Below are 13,819 nucleotides of genomic sequence, written 5' to 3' on the forward strand. Positions count from 1 at the left end.
ATTCTGTACTCCGAAACTTGTTGTTTAATATGAAAACGTTAAATAACGCCGATGTCAATTAGGCCCAGTTTCAGGACGTGATAACCATAGTAGTGTTTAAAGGATCTAGACGTGATTTGATGAATTATGTATATGCATATGAAAAATTCAGTGTGTTATATTGTGTGTACTGTGTGTGCGTGTGTTATTGTGTGTATGTGTATTCGTATTGTGTGTGTGTGTGTATTTGTCTGTGAAGTATGTGTGTGTTTTTTATGTGTGAAGTGTGTGCTTTGTGCCTGCAGTGTGTGTGTGTTTTTTGTGTGTGCAGTGTGAGTACTGTGTAGGTGCTGTGTGTGTGTACATATTAGTGTTGTGTTTGGTGGTGTAAATGAGTTAAGGTGAGGAAAAATGTTTAAAGATTTTGTTGGCTTATGTTGAAGTTACGACTAAAAATAAACAACGTATGGATGTAGGCCTTCGGATCATAATGCCACGTCAAACTTGGATTCCTTGTATTAGTTCGATTAAGCTCCCATTAAAAAGTTGAGGTAGGAGTTTCATAACCACATGTCAAAAATTTTGAGGAATGCGTATTTATTTTTAATTAAGATGAAATATGAAAGGTGTGTGATGTTATGTGAATGTGTAAAGTTTAAATGGTTTAAGAGGCATGTGTATGTGTTTATGCTTGCATGACTTAAATTTGAGGATTTAAATGTGAATTGTGTTGAAAATTTTAAAGTCGATGAATATGTATCTTGTCTCTTCGGATATACTTGTTGGTCCCTTAGGTCACTAGGTTTATTTGATGCAGGTGAGGATGATTGAGTGGTGTTTGCTGGCGAGGATAGTGGTTAGGAGCTGAGGGGCACTTATCCGAGCCTTAATGTTATTCGCGATATCGTTTTAAGTTTATGCACTTTTACGGATAAAGTATGGTATGCTTAAATTGGTTGAACTTGAGGGCTTGAGGATTTTATTTATTATTTGAGGAAATTGTCAAAATTTTTAATTCTGTTTATTATAATGAATATAAATTTAGATTTATTTATTTATACATGTTTGTTCATTGGTGTAATTGGCATTTGAATTCGAACATAGATGATGGCACACCTCAAGGGAACCATTTCGAGCTCGATTTTGAGTTTTGGGGTGTGGATAAAAGGGTACGAACGAATGTTTTTTTAACGACAGAGGGTGGAGAGGGCAACGATTTCATCTTTGGTTTTATTCATCCAAAGATTTTCATTTGTACCAAAGTATTTGGAACTCAAACCAAATAGTGCAAGTGTCTAAATTTAGATGCATGTGATGCTTAAATCCAATAATTTTTACATGCAACTTAGGCAATTTTTGAATTAAAAACAAAACTTAATTTTATTTTTTAAAAAAATTCAAAACTTTATTCGATCCTAGTAAGAAATGTTGTATATAATTAATTCATATTTGTTGAATGTGAATTTAGATTCATGGTGGATGGCATTCCCATAAAGAGTATTCAAGAACAATAGTGCCAAAGGGATAGTATTTCCAAACAAATCGATGCATGTAGATGCAAGCATATGGAATGCACCATTCGCGATACCGGTTATGTGATACCTCGGTTCTAAACATCTAATCTCGGATTAAACAAAAATTGAGCATACAAGATCCAAGATTAAAAGCAATAATAAATTTTTTTTTTTGAATAGTGTCTCGCTCGATCGGTAAGTGTGAGGCCTCGGTTCTAATCTTCTATTCTTAAGATAATATAAACAATTATCATGCACCATCTGTAAGTTAAGGCAACAAGAAGAAATAAAAAAAAAAATTCTTTTTTTTTGAATGAACAGTACTGCGCTCGATCCTATAAAAGCCTAGGATCGAGCGCACCACAATTACAAACTCTCTGCCGAGAAAAATGCAGGGTGCCGCGCTCGATCCGGCAAAAAGCCAGGATCGAGCGCACCATTTTCTGAAACTCTCTGTCTCAGAAATCACAGGGGCCGCGCTCGATCCTGCAATAATCTAGGATCGAGCTCACCCCCTTGCCCAGAAAAATTCAGAACATGGAATGCCTTTCCTTAAAACTCAATCCAACAATAATCATAACAACACAAAAGCAAGGCTAACCAATGCCATTCAAGCCATTCTATGCTTCAAAACATAAACATGCATTACAACTCAATTCTTCCAACTAGTACATAAAATTCTGGAGTTCAACAACTGTTCAAAGTAGAGGACATGCAACAACAACATAACGATGAAGTTCGATATCTAAACATGTTCCAACAACACTAGGTAGACATGCTGACACGACTTCTAAACCGAGTCTCACTTCTACATCTTTCCCTCGGAGCTAACCATGTCTCTTCTGACTTGTTCCTGCCCCACCTGTTGCCAAGTACACATACAAACAAAGCAACAGCCGGATAACCGGTGAGAATGATAATCCCAGTAAAAGAAACATAACAAGTAATACAACAATAAACATGCTTTCAAGACAACAACGAAATCAATAACAACGTAATGAAATGCATGTCTTTAAACCGGGATATCAAATCTGATAAACGAGGGATTGCTGCTGTACTTTTGGGATCCCGAGGATGAGATCACATAACGACTCACCGACTCTCTCAATCGAGGTGGTGCCACGTATCCCACTTCTCTAGACTTTGAGCAACTATAATGAGTATGCTAGCACCAGGAAAAACGACTACGACTACGACCTAGGCCACTCAATCATAGTTCCCAAACGTCTAAACAAAAAGGGCGGTTCTGCCCGCTAGAAACAAGATTGGCTCAAGATGAATGCATAACATTACATAAACATAAGCCACATAAACAACTCAAATAACAACCAAAATACAAGTTCCACATGCTAGAACAAGTATTGATGCAATATGTGATTTGAAAGGGAAACTCGAGAACCAACAGTCCCGAGTATGCTATCCCGCTACGATGACTGCTTTTACCTTTCAATGCAGTAGTTCCAACTCTGGAAAAGCAACAAAAAAATATTGTATCAAAGACTATACAATCTAAACAACAACTACGGTTCAAGGTAATTCTCTTTACCGTTCTTCGTCCAACTCTCGACGACCAAATGATGCTAACACAAGGCTCGACAAACTCCAACGAATCTGTACGAAGATAAGAGATGATCAACAACAACGATTACTCACGAGCCAAAGTGCAACAACTCAAAGGGTTCGAAAGCTCAAAACTCAAACCGACGGCATAACGGCTATAAACTGAACAAACCGGAAACGCAGACAGCAGTTCAATAACGATATAACCTCATAACAATGCCCAAAACAACAATAACAAGGAAACCCCATCAATCTCAAAATCCAAGTTTTTGAAAATGGCTTTCAAAAATCTTAACAAATCCGAACGTCGCTCTAATTCAAAACCGAGAGATAATAAACGATCAGAACTCCGCCAAGAACAACATACTAGAATCTAAATCGATTCTAACAACCTCCGAAAAACAAAACATATCCGATCGGAGAAATACTTACGGTATAACGGAGCTCTCGCTGCAGTGATCGCTAATCTGCCTTCAGAATTAATTTCTAACGAACGGATCGAGCTCGGACTGGATTTTGAAAGCTTGAAGAGGGTTTGAGGCGTCTCTAATGGTGGATATTGGTTTGGAGAGGAAGATGAAGACTTTTCCCAATCAATTCCAAGTGTAGATAATATATCAAAAACAATATTTGCATTTTAGTCCCTGAAATTTCCAAAATTTGCAAAAAGGACCCTGATCAAAATCAAATCGGCTCGAGAACTCTATAATCTCCGATTAACTCTAATAAACTCATTTAAGATAAAAACAAGGCGTTACAATTCTCCCCCACTAAGAAGAGATTTCGTCCTCGAAATCAACAAGAACCACAACTCATAAGATAGAATAAAGAACTAAAGACAGTAAGAAGAACTCACGTCATCCGAATAACTTCGAAAATCGCTGTCTCATGTCAGATTCTGTCTCCCAAGTCGCTTCCTCGACGCCGTGATGGCACCACTGCACTTTCACCAACGGAATCAACTTGGTTCTGAGTTGCTTTTCTTTCCGATCAAGGATCTGAATCGGTCGTTCAAAATAGCTCAGAGTCTCGTCTAACTCAGCTTCGTCAGGCTGAAGGATATGAGAAATATCTGGTTGATACTTTCGCAGCATAGAGACGTGAAAAACGCCGTGAATACCAGATAAAGACGGAGGAAGTGCAAGTCTGTAGGCAAGATCACCTATCTTCTCAAGAATCTCGTACGGCCCGATGAATCTCGGAGATAACTTCCCTCTCTTACCAAATCTGACAGTGCCTCTGAATGGAGAAATCTTCAGAAAGACTCGGTCTCTCTGATCAAAACTCAGAGGTCTACGCCTGACATTCGCATACTTCGCCTGTCTATCTTGAGCTGACTTTATTCTGGTCTGAATGATCTTAACCTGCTCTGCCATATCTCTAAGCATCTCCGGTCCCAAAACTGGTGACTCGGACAAGTCATCCCAAAACAACGGAGATCGGCATTTCTTACCGTACAAAGCCTCAAAAGGCGCCATACCGATACTTGCTTGGAAGCTGTTGTTGTAAGAAAACTTAACAAGAGGCAAATAATCCTGCCAACTAGTGCCAAAGTCTAGCACTACCGCTCGCAGCATATCCTCTAACGTCTGGATAGTCCGCTCTGACTGTCCATCGGTCTGAGGATGATAAGCTGTACTCAGATGCAAACGAGTACCGAGTGCCCCCTGAAGACTGTGCCAAAAGTGAGAAGTGAATCTAGGATCTCTATCTGAAACGATCGACTTTGGCACACCATGCAATCTCACAACATTGCTAACATACAACTCAGCCATCTGATCATGACGATACGTCATTCTGTACGGAATAAAACAAGCAGACTTCGTCAATCGGTCGATCACTACCCAAATAGCATCGCATCCTCGAACGAATCGTGGTAGCTTCGTGACGAAATCCATGAAAATGTGATCCCACTTCCATTCAGGAACAGATAGACTGTGCAACAGACCTCCTGGTCGCTTCCGTTCTGCTTTAACTTGTTGACAGTTCAGACACCGAGATACAAACCTCGCCACATCGCTCTTCATTCTCTTCCACCAGAACTGGTTCTTCAGGTCGTTGTACATCTTACGACCTCCAGGATGAATACTAAACCGACTGCAATGAGCCTCTCGAAGAATACGCTGCCTCAACTCCGAAATATCAGGCACAACAATACGGTTATTCACAAACAAAACATCATCTCTAACCTGGAATTCAGACTGATGCCCAGATCTGACTTTCTCTACTGAAACCTGAATGCTAGGCTCAGACTTCTGTGCTTCTCTGATTGCAACAAACAACTCCGGTTCTGCTTGAACAGCAAACACTCTGATAGTCTTCCTATCTGTTTCAAACTCTAAACCAAAAGTGTAACAATCATCGATCAACTGAGAAACACCAATAGTAGAAAGAGATAAAGAACATAGCTTTTGGCTCAAGGCATCTGCAACTGCATTCGACTTTCCCGGATAATACTTGATTTCACAGTCGAAATCCTTCAACAGATCTAACCATCTTCTCTGTCTCATATTCAGCTCTGCCAGTGAAAACAAGTACTTAAGGCTCTTAGGGTCCGAAAAGATCTCGAAAGACTCACCATAAAGATAGTGACGCCAGATCTTTAGAGCAAAGACGATCGCAGCTAGTTCAAGATCATGAACCGGATAACGAGTCTCGTGTGGTTTCAGCTGCCTCGATGCATATGCCACCACATGCTTATGCTGCATAAGAACACAACCCAAGCCTCGGTTAGAAGCATCACAATAGACTGTGAAACCTCAAGTACCCTTCGAAATAGAAAGAATCGGAGCACTGGTCAGTCTCCTCTTCAAATCAACAAAGCTAGCCTCACAATCTGCAGTCCAGACAAAAGGCGCATTCTTCTGAGTCAGCTGGGTAATGGGCTTGGCAATAGACGAGAAACCCTCGATGAATCGGTGATAATAACCAGCTAAACCCATGAAGCTTCGGATCTCAGGTACTGATGTCGGTCTAGGCCAATTCATAACCGCTTCAATCTTGCTGGGATCGACAGAAATCCCATCTTCAGAAATAATATGACCGAGAAAGACAACTCGATCTAACCAGAATTCACATTTAGACAACTTGGCAAACAACTGCTCAACTCGCAAAATCTGCAGTACGGTCCTCGAGTGCTCTGCATGGTCAGTACGGTTCTTTGAGTAGATAAGAATATCATCGATAAAGATAATGACGAACTCATCTAAATAACGCTAAAAGATACGGTTCATCAAACCCATAAAAACCGCTGGAGCGTTAGTCAAACCGAACAACATGACTATAAACTCAAAGTGACCATACCTCGTTCTGAATGCGGTCTTAGGAACATCTTCCTCTTGCACTCTCAGCTGGTGATAGCCTGACCTCAGATCAATCTTCGAATAGACAGAAGAACCCTGCAGCTGATCAAAAAGGTCATCTATTCGGGGTAAAGGATACCTGTTCTTAACTGTAGCCTGATTCAACTGACGGTAGTCGATACAAAGCCGCATAGAACCATCCTTCTTCCGAACAAACAGAACAGGAGCACCCCAAGGCGATACACTAGGTCTGATGTATCCCTTGGCAATCAAATCTTCAAGTTGCTCCTTCAACTCTCTCAGTTCAATAGGTGCCATACGATAAGGAGCTTTGAAAATAGGTTGAGTACCTTGCACCAAATCGATGTTGAATTCGATCTCTCGAATAGGTGGCAATCCAGGAACATCTTCTGGAAACACATCAGCAAAATCTCTAACCACTGGTAAGTCAACCAAAGCTGGGCTAGATTTCAGTACATCAACCGCATAAACCAAAAATCTTTCTGCACCTCTCTGTAACAAACGAGTCATAGATAACACTAAAATCAAAGGAATTCTAGACCGAGAACCCTTACCAAAGAATTTCCACTCGTCTGCCATTTCAGGTCTGAACCTGACAACCTTCAGAAAACAATAAACTGTTGCCCTGTACTTGGTCAAAGCATCTATACCGACAATACAATCAAAATCTGACAGCCCAAGCACAATATAGTCGAATTCTAACAAATTCCCCTCAAAACAAAGTTCACAGTTCCTGACTAGTCTGACAGAAACAATTCCTCCACCCAACGGTGAAGTAACAGCTACTATAGTAGGCAACAACTCAGTAGGCAAGGCATGAAATAACACATATTTCTCAGAGATAAAGGAATGGGAAGCACCCGTATCAATCAAGACATGAGCAGAATAACCAAAAATCAAACAGTTACCTGCTATAACATCATCAGGTGCTGCCTGAGCCTGATCCTCTATCAAAGCAAAGACACGTGCTTGCTGTCTCGGAGGCTGGTTCGCACTAGAGTTACCTCCCTGTCTGTTTTGCTGCTAAGGCTGGAAAGAGTGCACTGCAGAAGACTGCCTCTCGGGTTGAGCTGCAGGTCAAGATGAACTTCCGCTCTGAGCTCTATCTCTGCTACGCTGAGGGCACACCTTAGAGAAGTGTCCCGGTTGCTGACAGGTGTTACAATTACCAAAGACTCCCACACACTGATCCGGTGTGTGTATTCCCCCACACTTGCTGCAGTACAAGGATGATGATCCAGAACTCTGTCCTGAACCGAATTGCTTCGAACCACTGGAGCTAGAAGAACTGTTCCCCTGCCTCTTGAACTGTTTCCCCCTTGCTTTGTACTGATCCCTTCTGTTTCCCCCACTGTTTCCACCTTCTAACCTCTACTGCTGGTTCTGATGCTGAGGTGGCTGATTTTGATACTGAGATGGTTGGTTCTGATACTGCCTCTGCTGCTGAGGTGCTACCTGGTTACCTCTTTGCCTCCACAAGCCTGCTTCTGCTCCCTTTGCGTGATTCATGGCATCCGCAAAGTTGTTAGGCCTGTTGGTGTTTACCAACGTGAAGACGTCGGGGTTCAAACCATTGATGAACTGATCTGCCTTAGCTTCTTCATCTCCGGCAATTAGCGATGCAAAACGCAACAGACTATCGAACTTAGCCACGTACTCTTTAATGTTCAGATTCCCTTGCCTCAGGTTGGCAAACTCTGCTCCCTTATCTTTGTGATACGAGATAGGGTAAAACCGCTTATAAAATTCAGATTTAAAAAGAGTCCAAGTAACTTTCGTACCTCTACTCTCCATTGCTTTCTTTGTCATGATCCACCAGCTCTTAGCAACCCCACGTAGCTGATGAATAACTAACCTGATTCTGCGGTCATCTGTGTAATCTATGGAATCGAACAGTTGATCAATATCATCCAACCAACTCTCGCAGTCAACTGGATTTTCTGAACCCATCAATAACGGCGGATTAAACGACTGAAACCTCTTCAGCAAGGTTTCCATAGGCGTTGCTAAAGCATCCAACTGATCAACTTCAGTTCTAGCTTGCTCAGTCGCAGGGATAACTGGCGGTGTGTTTTTGTTTATCACTCGACGAGGACCCATCTGAATAACAAAGGTTAGGGCACAAGATATCTCAATTGCTACAACCGGTGCCCCTCTACAACCGCTCAGAAAAACCGGATACCAGTCGATAACATAAGCAGTTATATCTCAAGTAGATCATGCCTTATAAAAGTAAATCACATAACCATGTAATTCAAATAATTCTCAACAATAAAGCATGCTCGCATGGAATTAATTATACAGCTAAAATAATTCAAACACATGCGAGGAGCCAATACACGCAGACTCGATCTACCCGCTCACTCTAGTTCAACCAAGAATCTTATCTCTCTGATACCACTTAATGTGAGGCCTCGATTCTAATCTTCTATTCTTAAGATAATATAAACAATTATCATGCACCATCTGTAAGTTAAGGCAACAAGAAGAAATAAAAAAAAAATTTCTTTTTTTTTTTGAATGAACAGTACTGCGCTCGATCCTATAAAAGCCTAGGATCGAGCGCACCACAATTACAAACTCTCTGCCGAGAAAAATGCAAGGTGCCGCGCTCGATCCGGAAAAAAGCCAGGATCGAGCGCACCATTTTTTGAAACTCTCTGTCTCAGAAATCACAGGGGCCGCGCTCGATCCTGCAATAATCTAGGATCGAGCGCACCCCCTTGCCCAGAAAAATTCAGAACATGGAATGCCTTTCCTTCAAACTCAATCCAACAATAATCATAACAACACAAAAGCAAGACTAACCAATGCCATTCAAGCCATTCTATGCTTCAAAACATAAACATGCATTACAACTCAATTCTTCCAACTAGTACATAAAATTCTGGAGTTCAACAACAGTTCAAAGTAGAGGACATGCAACAAAAACATAACGATGAAGTTCGATATCTAAACATGTTCCAACAACACTAGGTAGACATGCTGACACGACTTCTAAACCAAGTCTCACTTCTACATCTTTCCCTCGGAGCTAACTATGTCTCTTCTGACTTGTTCCTGCCCCACCTGTTGCCAAGTACACATACAAACAAAGCAACAGCCGGATAACCGGTGAGAATGATAATCCCAGTAAAAGAAACATAACAAGTAATACAACAATAAACATGCTTTCAAGACAACAACGAAATCAATAACAACTTAATGAAATGCATGTCTTTAAACCGGGATATCAAATCTGATAAACGAGGGATTGCTGCTATGCTTTTGGGATCCCGAGGATGAGATCACATAACGACTCACCGACTCTCCCAATCGAGGTGGTGCCACGTATCCCACTCCTCTAGACTTTGAGCAACTATAATGAGTATTCTAGCACCAGGCAAAACGACTACGACCTAGGCCACTCAATCATAGTTCCCTAACGTCTAAACAAAAAGGGCGGTTCTGCCCGCTAGAAACAAGATTGGCTCAAGATGAATGCATAACAAAACATAAACATAAGCCACATAAACAACTCAAATAACAACCAAAATACAAGTTCCACATGCTAGAACAAGTATTGATGCAATATGTGATTTGAAAGGGAAACTCGAGAACCAACAGTCCCGAGTATGCTATCCCGCTACGATGACTGCTTTTACCTTTCAATGCAGTAGTTCCAACTCTGGAAAAGCTACAACAAAATATTGTATCAAAGACTATACAATCTAAACAACAACTACGGTTCAAGGTAATTCTCTTTACCGTTCTTCGTCCAACTCTCGACGACCAAATGATGCTAACACAAGGCTCGACAAACTCCAACGAATCTGTACAAAGATAAGAGATGATCAACAACAACGATTACTCACGAGCCAAAGTGCAACAACTCAAAGGGTTCGAAATCTCGAAACTCAAACCGATGGCATAACGGCTATAAACTGAACAAACCGGAAACGCAGACAGCAGTTCAATAACGATATAACCTCATAACAATGCCCAAAACAACAATAACAAGGCAACCCCCATCAATCTCAAAATCCAAGTTTTCGAAAATGGCTTCCAAAAATCATAACAAATCCGAACGTCACTCTAATTCAAAACCGACGGATAATAAACGATCAGAACTCCGCCAAGAACAACATACTAGAATCTAAATCGATTCTAACAACCTCCGAAAAACAAAACATATCCGATCGGAGAAATACTTACGGTATAACGGAGCTCTCGCTGCAGTGATCGCTAATCTGCCTTCAGAATTAATTTCTAACGGACGGATCGAGCTCGGACTGGATTTTGGAAGCTTGAAGAGGGTTTGAGGTATCTCTAATGGTGGATATCGGTTTGGAGAGGAAGATGAAGACTTTTCCCAATCAATTCCAAGTGTAGATAATATATCAAAAACAATATTTGCGTTTTAGTCCCTGAAATTTCCAAAATTTGCAAAAAGGACCCTGATCAAAATCAAATCGGCTCGAGAACTCTGTAATCTCTGATTAACTCTAATAAACTCATTTAAGATAAAAACGTGGCGTTACAGTAAGATTCAACCGAGCGAGCAAGAATTTGCAAACTCACTGCCCGGAGAACACCAGCTCCGCTCGATCGGTAAGATTCAACCGATCGAGCGGGAAACCTTTTTTCAAAATAAAAACTTGGCCCAAAGTCCATCGCTCGATCGGTCAATCTCTACCGATCGAGAAGTGACAGTTCTGAGCAGAAAAAAAAGCAGAAATTAACCAAAACTCAAGTCCAAAAAATTCAATACATAACAAGGTACATATTACATGCAACGACAATATTCAATCCACAACATTCGAATAATAGAAACTACAAACATCAACCAAGTTCGAGTTCTAAACATGCTTCAAATATAAACTAGATTGACATACTGAAACGACTTCTAAACCGATTCCCACTTCTATCTTTCACTCTGGATACTAACCAGGTCTTCGCTGACTTGATCCTGCCCCACCTGTTGCCAAGTACACATATAAAACAAAGCAACAACCGGATAACTCCGATGAGAATGATATTCCCAGTAAAAGCAACATAACATGCAATAACAAGTAAAATAACAACGACATGCTTTCAAGACAACAACACATTCAATATCAATATGAATGAAATGCATGTCTTTAAAATCGGGATATCAACTCTGATAAACAAGGGATTGCTGCTATGATTTTGGGATCCCGAGGATGAGATCACGTAACGACTCACCGGCTGTCTCAATCGAGGTGGTGCCACGTATCCCAATCCCCTAGACTTTGGTGCGACTATAAGGAGTATGCTGACACTAGGTGAACTTCTACAACCCAGGCCACTCGCAGTATAGCCCCCAAAACGTTTAAACAAAAAGGGCCGTTCTGCCCGCTGAAATCAAAGGTTTGGCTCAAGATGAATGCATATGAAAACATAAAGCATTAAGCCATATAACAAAGATCAAACAACAAAATACATGTTCCACATTCTAGAACAAGTATTGATGCAAGTATGTGATTTTAAGGAAAACTCAAGAACCAACTGTCTCGAGTGTGCTATCCCGCTAAAACGATGACTGCTTGTACCTTTCGATACAAATAGATCCAACTCTGGATGCTACAATAAAAGGTTATATCAAAATTTATACAACCTAAACAACAACATCTCTCAAGGTAAACTCTTTACCGCTCTTCGCCAACTCTTCGACGATCGACTTCTGCTAACTCTGTGCTCGACAAACTCCAAACGAATCTGTACATAGGCAAAAGATGATCAACAACGATGAACAAACCCATTTGCCAAAGTTCTATGATTCAAACGGTTCAAAATCTCAAAACTTAAACCGGCGGCATAACGACTATAAACTGAACAAACCGGAAACGTAGACAGCAGTACAGCAGTACAGCATTGAAAACAACTCAAATCAATGCTAAAACAACAATAACAACTCAAATCCAACACATCTCAAAATCTCCATTTTCGAATTAGGCTTCCAAAAATCATAACAAATCCGAACGACGCTCTATTTCAAAATCGATTGAGAATAAACGATAAGAACTCGTTCAAGAACAACATAACCGAAACTCAATCGATTCTAACAACATCAGAAAATAGAAGTCTAGCTGATCGAAGAAAAACATACGATAGAACGAAGCTCTCGCTGCGGTGATCGCTAATCTGCCTTCAGAAATAAATTCTAACGGACGGATCGAGCAGAAATCGAAATCACAAAGCTAGGAGAAGCTTTGGGGTGTCTCTAATGGTGGAAACGAGATGGAGGAGGAGGATGAAGTGAAAAGAATATTCAAAGGTCCCAAGTTAATATATAAAACTCCAATTTTGCACTTTAGTCCCTGAAATTTTCAAAAATTTCAAAATAAACCCTGCTCAAAATCAAGTCGGCTCTTGAACTCTGTAATCTCCGGTTATCTCAAATAAACTCAAATAATATAAAATTGGGGTGTTACAGGTTACATGGAGCGAAACACCTCTCATAGCCCAATATCAAGATTTCAGTTTCGATGCGTGCTCGGCGCCGACTAAATCCGAGGACATTTCTCACTGTTCTTCGCAGCAGTATTTTTGGAACAAACCTGAATATTGGGAGCTAAGTGCAGCAAAAAAACAACCATTGGATAAATACAAGAAATTTTATATGTTTTATGATATTATTGTTCTAGCAAGACTACATGGAAACCGGAATGCTCACTTAATGAATAATGAGTGAGTGGTTGAACTAAACTCAATTTTATTGAAATAAAAGTACTTTATGATAGGAAAGCATAACTTCCCTTGTAAGACATAAATTTTCCTCAATTATTTTTCTTTTTTATTTAAATTGTGATCATATGTTTGTCTTTATTTGATTCTTTTTTATCCTTAATTATAAAGATTACTATATTTTATTAAGTGATATGATTTGTTTATTCGATTATCTAAATCTTTTATTTTAAAGAGTTATTTACTAACAAAATACTTGTTTCCATGTTTGCAACACTCTTTCAAGAGGAAACAATCTAACTCTTTTATTTGAAGCATGAAAAATAGATCGAAGAACTCGGAGCGAACTTGAACGAGAGAAGAGAGCAGACACATAAACTGAAAAGAAGATTCAGAAACCAAGCAATCGAAGATCTCATGTTCCGATTGAAGAATTCTCGCCACTTTCTTGTAAAAACCGTGAATTTGGGAGACCAAATTAGTGGGGAATGTTTAGAATTTTAATTTATCTTAGATATTCAGATTTAGTTTAGTTTATTTAATTATTATTTAGTTGTGTGTCAAGATAAAATTAAATCAGTTTATCATATATCAAGAAGGAGTCAAATCTTAGAGATAGAGTTATATTCAAATTTGGAAAGCATTGTGTCCTAATTGAACCCAACTACAATTTCTGCCTTTATATAGGGACTCAAACCCCATAGAAAATACATGAAGAATTTTTTCATACTCTCTCTACATATTCTCGAAAACTAT

General features: G+C 39.9%; 1 pseudogene; it reads left to right on the forward strand.

Annotated features, from left to right (window-relative positions):
- The first annotated feature begins 1,040 nt into the window (after nucleotides 1–1,040).
- On the forward strand, nucleotides 1,041–13,063 carry LOC140871933 (xyloglucan endotransglucosylase/hydrolase protein 3-like; annotated as a pseudogene).
- The last annotated feature ends 756 nt before the right edge of the window (nucleotides 13,064–13,819 follow it).

Source organism: Henckelia pumila, unplaced genomic scaffold, assembly GCF_033568475.1.
Source record: "Henckelia pumila isolate YLH828 unplaced genomic scaffold, ASM3356847v2 CTG_461:::fragment_3, whole genome shotgun sequence".
NCBI lineage: Eukaryota > Viridiplantae > Streptophyta > Magnoliopsida > Lamiales > Gesneriaceae > Henckelia > Henckelia pumila.